Below are 10,810 nucleotides of genomic sequence, written 5' to 3' on the forward strand. Positions count from 1 at the left end.
GAACTAAAGCCTAGCAGACCTCTTTAGATCATGAAAGTGAAAGTGATAGTCACTCAGTCTTGTCTGACTCTTTGCAACCCCATGGACTGTAGTCCACCCAGCTCCTCTCTCCATGGAATTCTCCAGGGTTGCCATTCCCTTCTTCAGGGCACCTTCCTGATCTAGGGATTGAACCTGGGTCTCATGCATTGCAGGAAGATCCTTTACCATCTGAGCCACTAGGGATCCCCTTTAGATCATAGAGACAGCGTCTTCTACAACTGAGCATAAGCCAAGACTCGTTCTGTGTGCCATGAAATACTGCCAGCTTTGAGTGTGGCCAGAGCAATGAAAATGACTTTGCAGTAGATCCCAGCAGTGGTGCAAGCACCTCTGCCTCTCAGACCATACAATCTGACAGATCCTATGGTATGGAAATGCCAATGGTACAAAAGGATGCTGTTAGATTTATGGCAAATTCTCATGCAAGAATCACAATGCAGACCATCAGTCATCAGTTTTGGAATGAAGTCATGGCATCTGCAGCAGAAATTTATACTCTACTAAGACATAAAGTGACCACGCACGTGGAAGAGCCCATCCTGAGCTGATTTCTGTCAGATCCACCAAAGGCTATGGTTAAGAAATGCAAGAGGAAATAGAAAGTTGGCATGATGCATGTGGGATCAAGAATAAGCAAGGTTGGACAGAACAGTGAACTATAAGAGCAGCTAGTCTAGATACCTGCACCAACCACCACTGTCTCACCAGTGCCTGTCCCTCAGGTCCCACTGGAAATCCATTATCACTAGCTGCTGGGAGACAAAAAGTTTGGATTGGCTTAATAACCTGGTGTAAGACAAGAATGAGGGGAAATCCTCCCAGTGGGCAAAACTCCCAGTGACCAGTGACCTGGTCATCTACTTTCCTTGGAAAGAGAAGCTGCCTGAACAGAGTTTAAAAAATACACAGAATCATGGGCAATGGCAAATGGCTTGGCAAGCTAGTCAGGAACCTGGAAGAAGAAAGACTGGGCAATCAGAAACAAAGATATCTGGGATAGACACATGAATGTGTTCATATGGGAATGAGCGCCAAGTGTGACAATTTTCATATCATATAGTAATGTTCCCTAAAAGGTGCTGCTAGAGGATAAATATTATCCTACCAGCTAGACAACAAGATAATATAAAAGACCCCTATTAATCAATAATAAAAAGATAACCCAATTAAGCTTCTCTGGTAGTTCAGATGGTAAAGAATTCTCCTGCAACGCAGAAGACCCAGGTTCAATCCCTGAGCTGGGAAGATCCCCTAGAGAAGGGAATGGCAACCTACTCCAGTATTCTTGCCTAGTTACTCATAGGCAGAGGAACCTGGCAAGCTACAGTTCATGGGGTCACAAAGAGTTGGACACGACTGAGTGGCTAACAAATACATATCCCAGTTAAAATGGGAGAAAAGACTGGAACAGAGACTTCATAAAAAAAGATGAATGAATGTCCAGCAAGTACATGAAAAAGTGCTTAATGTCACTAGTTGTCAGGAAAGTACACATTAAATCAACACCAACAAAAAAATACTACTTCAACCCACTAAAAAAAGCTAAAATTGAAAGGACATGACAATAATATAGAGCTAAAATTTGCATGCATTGCAGTGGGTGTGTAAATAGCACAACCACTTTGGAAAAATTGATAAGAAAGCTTTTTACTTAGATAAATATGTACCTGGCCTTTAACCACAAATCTCAATTCTAACTATTTATGCAAGGGACATGACAACACATTTCCACAAAAGGGATCACATATCAGTATTCATAGAAGCTCCAGTCACAGTTTCCCATAGCTGGAAATAACCCAAATATCAATAAGATTTGATAAGCAGGTAGTGATATATTTATACAATGGAATACTACACAGAAATAGAAAAGAATGAATATCTGATATCTTAATAACGTGGTCGAATCTGAAAACAAACAAAAATATGAAGCCAGACACCAAAAATATGCATTGTATAATTCCATTCAAATCAAGTTTGAAAAGAGATAAAGTTGATCTCTGGTGATAGAAATCAGAACGACCATTGCCTATGAGAGGACTGGAATGACTGGAGGCGGGGTGACAGTATTTTCTAGGGTAATGGAAATACTCTGTATTTTATTTGTGTACTTAGGATTCATGCATTTTACTGTACATGAATTTTTACCTTAAAATAATTGAAAATAAAAAGTACAATTCAATGTCTTATATTATTTCTCTGATTTTAATTTCTGTCCCTCATTCTGCTCCTGTCCCATTGACCCCTTGTCGTTCCTCATCTTTGCACTTGCTGTTTTTTCTGCCTGAAAACCATTTTTCTCCTAGAGAGCTACACTCTCTGAGCTTTGTGTATCTATATGAGTTTTTATTCCCTCATTTAATTTAGATCTGTATTCAAATAGGGACCTCAAATCAAAGAGGTTCACTCTTGCTATCTTTTATAAAACAGATTACTTACTGTGATCACAGTCTATATTCATTTCCTGCTTCCCTTTCTTTTCTTTCTTAACACTTATCACCATTTGTATATATTGTGAGAACAGAGACTTGCTTCTGTTCCCTGCTAAATCGCAACCTGGTAAACAGTAGGCTCTCTGCAAATATTTGGTGAAGGGTTGTTACACTGAATATATTTTCAATCTCACCATACTGAGAAATCCAGGGTATATTCTGTCAAAAGGGATATATTTTAGGTGAGTGCTCTGTCTGCACTGTAAATGAATCCTGAGATAACTTATTGGATTACTGGATTTCTCAGCAGGCTCCAAACAAGATTATTTGACTTCATTAGTGTTTTCTGGAAAGTTTGTGATAAGGAAAGCAAAGGAATCAAGAATCAAAACAGCTTTTACCCTCTCCTCCTTGGGGAATTCTGACAATCTTCTGCAAGGGAAAGGGAAGAGTGTCAAGATGTCACTTTATACATAGATAGATTATGGTACAGTCAAATGATTTAAAGAGCTACGGGATAAATTTAAAACAGAGGAGACCTTACATATCATTTAACAGAGACATCTAGCAGAACCTTCATGCTAGAGTTTATTATTTGATTACAACATCAAAGATCTTACAGTTAATTGCTAGTGTATCCAGCTATGTCACTAATAATCTGCTCACCCTAACATTAACATAAACTTGAATTGCTTGAATTTTTCATGAATTCACTCGATCAATGAATAAGATTGAAGGGAGTTTGGGCTTCCTGTGGGGCAGGGACAGCTGTTCTATTGAGAATGAAATTTGGATAAACACACAAGCAGGTTAATAACGTTGGAATAAGAAAATGAGGGAATTGCCTGATCATATTTTCTTTTATATTATTTATAACTTTGTCTTAAATGTATATTATCCTTATTTCTTGGTATTACTTAGATACAGATTAATATACTAAAGGCAGTCATAATTTTGACCTGGTCAGGTATTCCTACCTGTCTTATTTTCTTTTCAAAGAGCACATTTTCAGAGTAACATTTCTGTTTTAAAACAGTCATCTCACCATGATCATCTTTTGAAGATAGAAAGATGTTTATAACTTACTATATTCTGTATTTTAGAATTTCCACATATCTCATCAAGAAGTTTCTGTCTGTTGCTGAGTTTGGTTCAGTTTTCAATAAAGGGGTTCCTGGAGTGGAAATGAGAAAGCAAAATTATCAACTCTTTCCCAAACCCAGAACTCCTGTTGTGTCTAGAATTATCTTCAGTTCTTAAAGTCATCAACCTAAGAGAGTTTAGCAACATCTCACTAGTCCCAATTAATTTTATCACAATTTACACTTAGGCTTTAATTTCCCTAAGCTCAGTTATGGCTTGTGTGGCGCCCTTAATCACATTTCTGCTTGTCACCACTGGTCTGCTGCAGATGGCCATGTCATGCGTGGCAAATGCAATTTTGTGATTCACCATTCTTTGACAAAAGTTGGCACATTGATCCCGTGGTTTCCCTGGGGGATTAGTTCCCAGACACTCCCTATCCCAGATACCAAAATCTGTGAATGCTCAGTTCAGTTCAGTTCAGTTCAGTCGCTCAGTCGTGTCCGACTCTCTGCGACCCCATGGACTGCAGCACGCCAGGCCTCCCTGTCCATCACCAACTCCCAGAGTCCATTCAAACCCATGTCCATTGAGTCGGTGATACCATCCAATCATCTCATCATCTCATCCTCTGTCGTCCCCTTCTCCTCCTGCCTTCAATCTTTCCCAGCTTCAGGGTCTTTTCAAATGAGTCAGCTCTTCACATCAGGTGGCCAAAGTATTGGAGTTTCAGCTTCAGCATCAGTCCTTCCAATGAACATTCAGGACTAATTTCCTTTAGGATGGACTGGTTGGATCTCCTTGCAGTCCAAGGGACTCTCAAGAGTCTTCTCCAACACCACAGTTCAAAAGCATCAATTTTTCGGTGCTCAGCTTTCTTTATAGTCAAACTCTCACATCCATACAAGACTACTGAAAAAACCACAGCCTTGACTAGACGGACCTTTGTTGGCAAAGTAATGTCTCTGCTTTTTAATATGCTATCTAGATTGGTCATAACTTTTCTTCCAAAGAGCAAGCATCTTTAATTTCATGGCTGCAGTGAATGCTCAAGTCCCTTATATAAGATGCCCTTGTATAGAGAACTTTTCAAGCCAGCACAGCGTTTACCATCTACATCTTCCCTCCTCACAAGCTGCAGGAAGCATCCTTGCTCCTACCGAGGGCTCCTCCATATCTCAGAAATTTCTGTTCCCAGTCATCATAAACACTTTCCCCCTCTCTACTGATCTCTCAGTGAGACATTAGACATGAAGTGAGGTGATAATGAATTAGCTCTTTCCTCTTCTATAAATATGAACCTATTTCTCTGCTCTCCACAGAAAAACTTCTTGGGAAAGGTGACTCCAATTCTCTTTCCATTTACTCCTTAGCTCACCCCGCTATGGCTTTCTGCCTTCCTCAGTCCACTGCTTTTGTCAAGGTCGCCAGTGATCTTATTGCCAAATCCTGTGCCCATGTCTATTGCAAAAGACCTGCCTATGCCCTGAACTTATTGGACTTTTCAAATATATTCAACACATCTCTGATCACTCTCTGCTTTCTGAAACCTTTTTAGGTTGTACCTGCCATTACTTTATACTCCCCTGATTTTCCTTCTCACTGACTGTTCTCACCAGCCTTTATTTTTAAAATGTTGTTCTTTCATTATCCGACTTTTAAATGTCAGCACACAGCAGGCCTCAGTCCTGAATCCTCTTCTCTCTGCACAGTTTTCTCAAATGATTATGATCTATTCCCATCAATTTCATAGCATCCAGATGTTACAACAATCAAGTTTATATCTCCAGTGCTGACTCCTTCCTTGACCTTCAGATTCATGTGTCAAATTGCCTGCTTGACCTCGCCACCAATGTCCACAGGACTTCTCAAACGTACCATGGTCAAAGCAGAGCTTTTAATTTTTCATTTTATAAATTGTTTTTTTCAATCTTCCCCCATCCTAGAAAATGGCACTATTTTAGAAAGTGAGACTGCCTCGAAATGATCAAGCTAGAAACCTGTGAGTCCATCTTGACTTATCCCCCTTCAGTACCACAACATTCATTTTATGAGCAGAGTCCACTGCTCCTACCAACCAATGACACTCAGGTTGCAGTCCTCTTAGTTGAAGCATACCAGCTAAGGGGTTTCCCTGATTCGACTCTTGCCCCAGCCCATGCTCCAAACAGAATGAACTGCTGAAAACATAAATGAGAATGTCCTACTTCTCTGCTTGAAAACCCTCATTGAAAGTGCAAAAAGGTCGATTCCAATTTAAAGTAAGATGAAATCCACTTCCTACCTTAGTCTGCTAGGGCTCACAAAGCCTGGCTTAGGCACTATCTCTCTGTGTTCACCTTACTTCTGTCCTTATATCACATTGCTCCAGCAACATTGAATTCTCTAGAAATTTTCCTGCCTCAAAGCTCTGCACTTACTCTGCTTGCAACATTGTTTTCCAAGATTTTCCCTGCTGGGCTCCTTCTTCATCCTTTAATTCTATCTAGAGGAGATTCTATCAATGGAATGCTCATTTGCTCATCATGTTACTGTCTTTGTTTTTTTCTTAGCACTTGCCATCCAGTGTTTATCTTTTCCATAAATCTATTGATGATGTGTACACACCACACAAAGGCAGATACTTTGTCCACCTCTTTCATCAAAGTATCCCCAGTAGCTCAGTACTGGTCAAAAACAACTCGGTAAACACTTGAACAAACCAGTGAATAACTAAATATATTAGGTTCATCTTTCTCTTTAACATTTTTTTTTAATTCTCTGATTGAATAATTCAAAGTTATTTCCCATTCTCTTCCCAAAGATGTGATACAGTTACATTATTCTGTGCTCCAAGGTCCCTGAACCTAAATTATTGACAATCTGAATTTATTTATATGTATCATATCTATTAGAAACACTTATACTTGCAGGAAATCGAATTCCTGGCAAAGGGTTTACATTTGCATATAACTACAAGTGCAGAGGAGGGTGATGGCTGCAGTGATGTCTGGTTTAAGGTTGGCATCTAATTCTCTCACCTTGCCTCTTCTGGTCCCATGATAGGCACTGCAGTTCCAAGCATCACACAATTATATTCAGTGCCTGACAGCAAGGGCAGCACAAGGGAAAGAAAGTTTCTCCACTTCCTTGGCCATTATTGAAGGAAAAAAAAGCCTCTCCAGAAATCCTGCACAAACTTCTGCTGGCATGTCACTGGCCAGAAGCGGCTCACACAGCCACCTGCAGAAATGTTAGTAGAAGCAGGTATTTTAGTACTAAGGAAGAAGGAGGGAATGGCTTCTGCTGGACAATAAAGAATAAGGGCTATGAGCCACCCCAAGGTCAGGCAAGTCCAGTCTTCCTTTTCTGGCTTTGCTTAGTGAAGGCAGCAGATGGCAATTGCCCCAGCTTCCATTCCATCACTCTACTAGCAAACTTGCAGTGTTTTCAGTGCATGAGCATTGTGATTGAAAAAGACGGGGAAGCCTCGTGCTTTCTCCACTCCCGTAATACATATTGCCTCTGTGAAGTGAAAGTCGCTCAGTCGTATCCAACTCTTTGTGACCCCACGGACTATACAGTCCATGGAATTCTCCAGGCCACGATACCGGAGAGGGTAGCCATTCCCTTCTCCAGGGGATTTTCCCAGCCTAGGGATCGAAGCCTGGTCTCCCACATTGCAGGTGGCTTCTTTACCAGCTGAGCCACCAGGAAGCTCTTAATTGTTGATTCTGTCATCTCCATTGTGTTTTGGGCTGAAATTAAAATGTCATCAAGGCCCTGCTCTCTCTGGAGAGACTCTAGAGGAGAATCTGCCTCTTGCTTCTTCCAGCTTCTGGTGGGTATTGGCTTTTCTTGGCTTGTGGTCATATCATTCCAATCTCTACCTCCATCTTCCCATCACTTTTTCCTATGTCTCTCTGTAGTCACATCTTCCTCCCTCTTGTATTTCCATGTGATACATGCATATACATGTGGTCACTTCTAGGGCCACCTGGATAATCTCCACATCTCAAGATCCTTAACTTAAACACACTTACAAAGTCACTTTCTGCCATATAAGAAGACATTTACAGGTTCTAGAGATTAGGACCAGATATCTGTGGAAGCTAGGCTTCCTTGGTAGCACAGATGGTAAAGAATCTGCCTGCAATGCAGTAGACCTGGGTTCAATCCCTGGGTTGAGAAGATCCTCTGGAAAAGGGAATGGCAACCCACTCCAGTGTTACTGCCTGGAGAACCCCATGGACAGAGGAATCTGGTGGACTACAGTCCACAGAGTCACATAAGAATTGGACACAACTGAGTGAATAGCACACACACATATCTGTGAAAGTCATGATTCAGACATGCACAGTACATTATACTTCATATAATTCACACAGCCATTGAGGGAAATATAGTTATTATTTCCATTTACTGATGAGGAAATGGAGACAGAGAGAATATACAGTTTTTCCAAGAATAGTCATTAAATGGCAGCATCTGGATTTGAACCCAAGTTCTATAATTCCTATGGGAGTACTTCCCCAGCTGAGGGTGCCAAGACAGAGATCAAATGAAAAGAGCTTTCTCCTTTAAAGTTTTCTCCTAGATTATGGAATTTCCCTCACTTTCTCATCTTTGGCAAGATTCCTGGTTCTAGTGTGTACTTTATCCTTTCATACATACACAATCAATTTAAGTGCAGGGCTTTTAGAGTAATGTGAGAAAAGTATGCTGTATAAACTGTATTCTGTTGAGATATTTGCTGAATGAATGGACATTTAACCAATCCATCAAAGGAACACTGCTGTTAACAATAAGCGGTAAATAAGCTAGGTTCTCCTTATCATTTTTAACATTGAAGACAGATCCTTCTACAAAAGTGTTCTAGATTCTGTACTCTCAATATTTCAGCCAGTTAAACCTTCTTCAGCAATTCATAGATCCCAGAGGGTTTTCTAGATTAAACATCCTATGGTATCAGACTTGTCAGACTTCTGGCAGACAATTCCTGGAACCTTTGGGCTATGGAGACCAGAAGGTTTTTGCCCCTTGAAATCTTTGACCCATCTATCTCTGCATCTTGCTCAGGGCAGGCTGTTTTAACCCATCTCTGTATGCATGTTCTAGGGGTCCTTCCAGGAAGCTATCTACACCCTTCTCCAAGTCTACGTTCTTTATAGCACCTTTCTAGTGAAATCATTTTCTATTTCTCTCCCCCATAAACCTAGTTTTACCAAAACAAATTTCATAGTTCTTCACATCACCACATTCTGAGGGTCAGGTCGCTTGGCCCAAAGGCCATGTTTTCCTTCCACAAAATCTCATTCTCCCTTGGCCAGACTAGCATGAGAGCTCACATGCACTTCAGTTCATAGCCTTAGGCTGTCCTACCAGTTCTGAGACACCACAGATATTGCTATTCTACAAATACTGGAAAGATGTATTCAAAGAATAATAATCATAGAATTAAAATATTTTTTAAAATATATGTTGATATAGTTCTTCATATATTTCTGGTCAGCATGTAAATTAACGTAACCCTTTAAGAAAACAACTTGACATCATGTATCACAAATCTTAAACATATTAATGATCTCTGATCTAAGAATTCTATTGCATAAGTTGCTGTAGGTTGAGGTGTTGTAACTGATTCCAAACATGTAAATTGGTTTCAAAACAAACATGTAATGGTTTAAACACAAAAGAAGTTAAGTTCTCACTTATGTAAGTACTCAGGTAGCCTGGTTAGGGTGACTTTCCTAGACAACCTGACTTAGAGGTGACTTAGAAATGAGGAGGCTTCTTTCTAAATGCATTTATAAAGCATTGTAATGCATTTCTAAAAGCATTGCCATCCCTATGCCACCATCATCTGCACCTGGCAAACAGAAGAGAAAAGAGAGCATAGGGAAGCTACATTCACTTAAAGATTTAACCCAGAGGTGACAGACATAACTTCCCCACCTTCCATTGGTGAAAACTCATCATTCACCTAACTGAAAGACAGCTTGGGAATGTAATCAAGCTATGTGCTCAGATTCAAGAGGATCTAATCTTTTCTTGATTAATGAACAGCCTCTGCCACATCAATCTTTCAAAAGAACTAAAACTGAATATTAAAAAAAAAACAATATAGTGGGGATATAGACCCAGAACTCAGACCATATAAGTGTCAAGATATATTCAGATAGATATATTCAGATTTGAAAGTTGGCTTTTGGTCCTCATAGACTTCCCTAGTGGCTTAGACGATAAAGCATCTGCCTACAATCCTGGAGACCTGGGTTCGATCCCTGGGTTGGGAAGATCCCCTGGAGAAGGAAATGGCAACCCACTCCAGCACTCTTGCCTGGAAAATTGCATGGACAGAGGTTCCTGTTAGGCCACAATCCATGGGGTCGCCAAGAGTGGGACACGACTGAGCAACTTCACTTCACTCACTTTTTCTGGTCCTCTTAAGTTGGAGCTCTTAGCCAAGTTACACGTTGTCTAATTTTTAGTTGATATAATCAACTCTCAAGGGCATTTGAAGATTAATTGGAATTTAATCTATTTAAAGCACTTACCAAAGGAATTTTTACACAGTTATTGCTTAATGGGCTTCCCAGGCGACTCTAGTGGTAAAGAACCTGCCTGCCCATGCAGGAGATGCAAGAGACGCAGGTTTGATCCCTGGGTTGGGAAGATTCCCTGGAGGTCATGGCAACCCACTTCAGTATTCTTGCCTGGAGAATCCCATGGACAGAGGAGCCTGGAAGGCTACGGTCCCCAGGGTCACACAGAGTCAGACATGACAGAAATGACTTAGTACACATGTATGCAATTGCACTGAATCTCTTGTTGTTCACCTTCCCTGCAGGTAAACACAACAGAACCTAAACATGTTGCCAATTGTCAAAGATTTTTGTATCGCTCATCTAGGCTTAAATATCTGCTAATTTAGATAATGACTACAGTCCATCAGTTAATAGTATTTACAACAAAAACATGTGGCCAGCACTTAGAAGGTCAGTTATTAGCTAATGTGAGTCATTTCCAGATGATAGAGAGATCATTCATATTGTCTGTATGAATTTCATTTGAATAGTGTGGCATCTCCCAGGGTTGCCCCTAACAGTAGATACTGGTGGCTCCTTATATGTCAACTTACTGAAAGACTCTGAAAAAGCCTACTCATTCTTCACGGCTGATGAGGTACAGACTGAAAGAACTCTCTCTAAGCTTGAGGGAGGCAAGAGAGAGATGTAAGAAAGAGAAGAGTTAGAAAAGATTAGGAGAACAGAAAT

The sequence above is a fragment of the Odocoileus virginianus genome, chromosome 3, assembly GCF_023699985.2.
Source record: "Odocoileus virginianus isolate 20LAN1187 ecotype Illinois chromosome 3, Ovbor_1.2, whole genome shotgun sequence".
In the NCBI taxonomy this organism is placed as follows: Eukaryota; Metazoa; Chordata; class Mammalia; order Artiodactyla; family Cervidae; genus Odocoileus; species Odocoileus virginianus.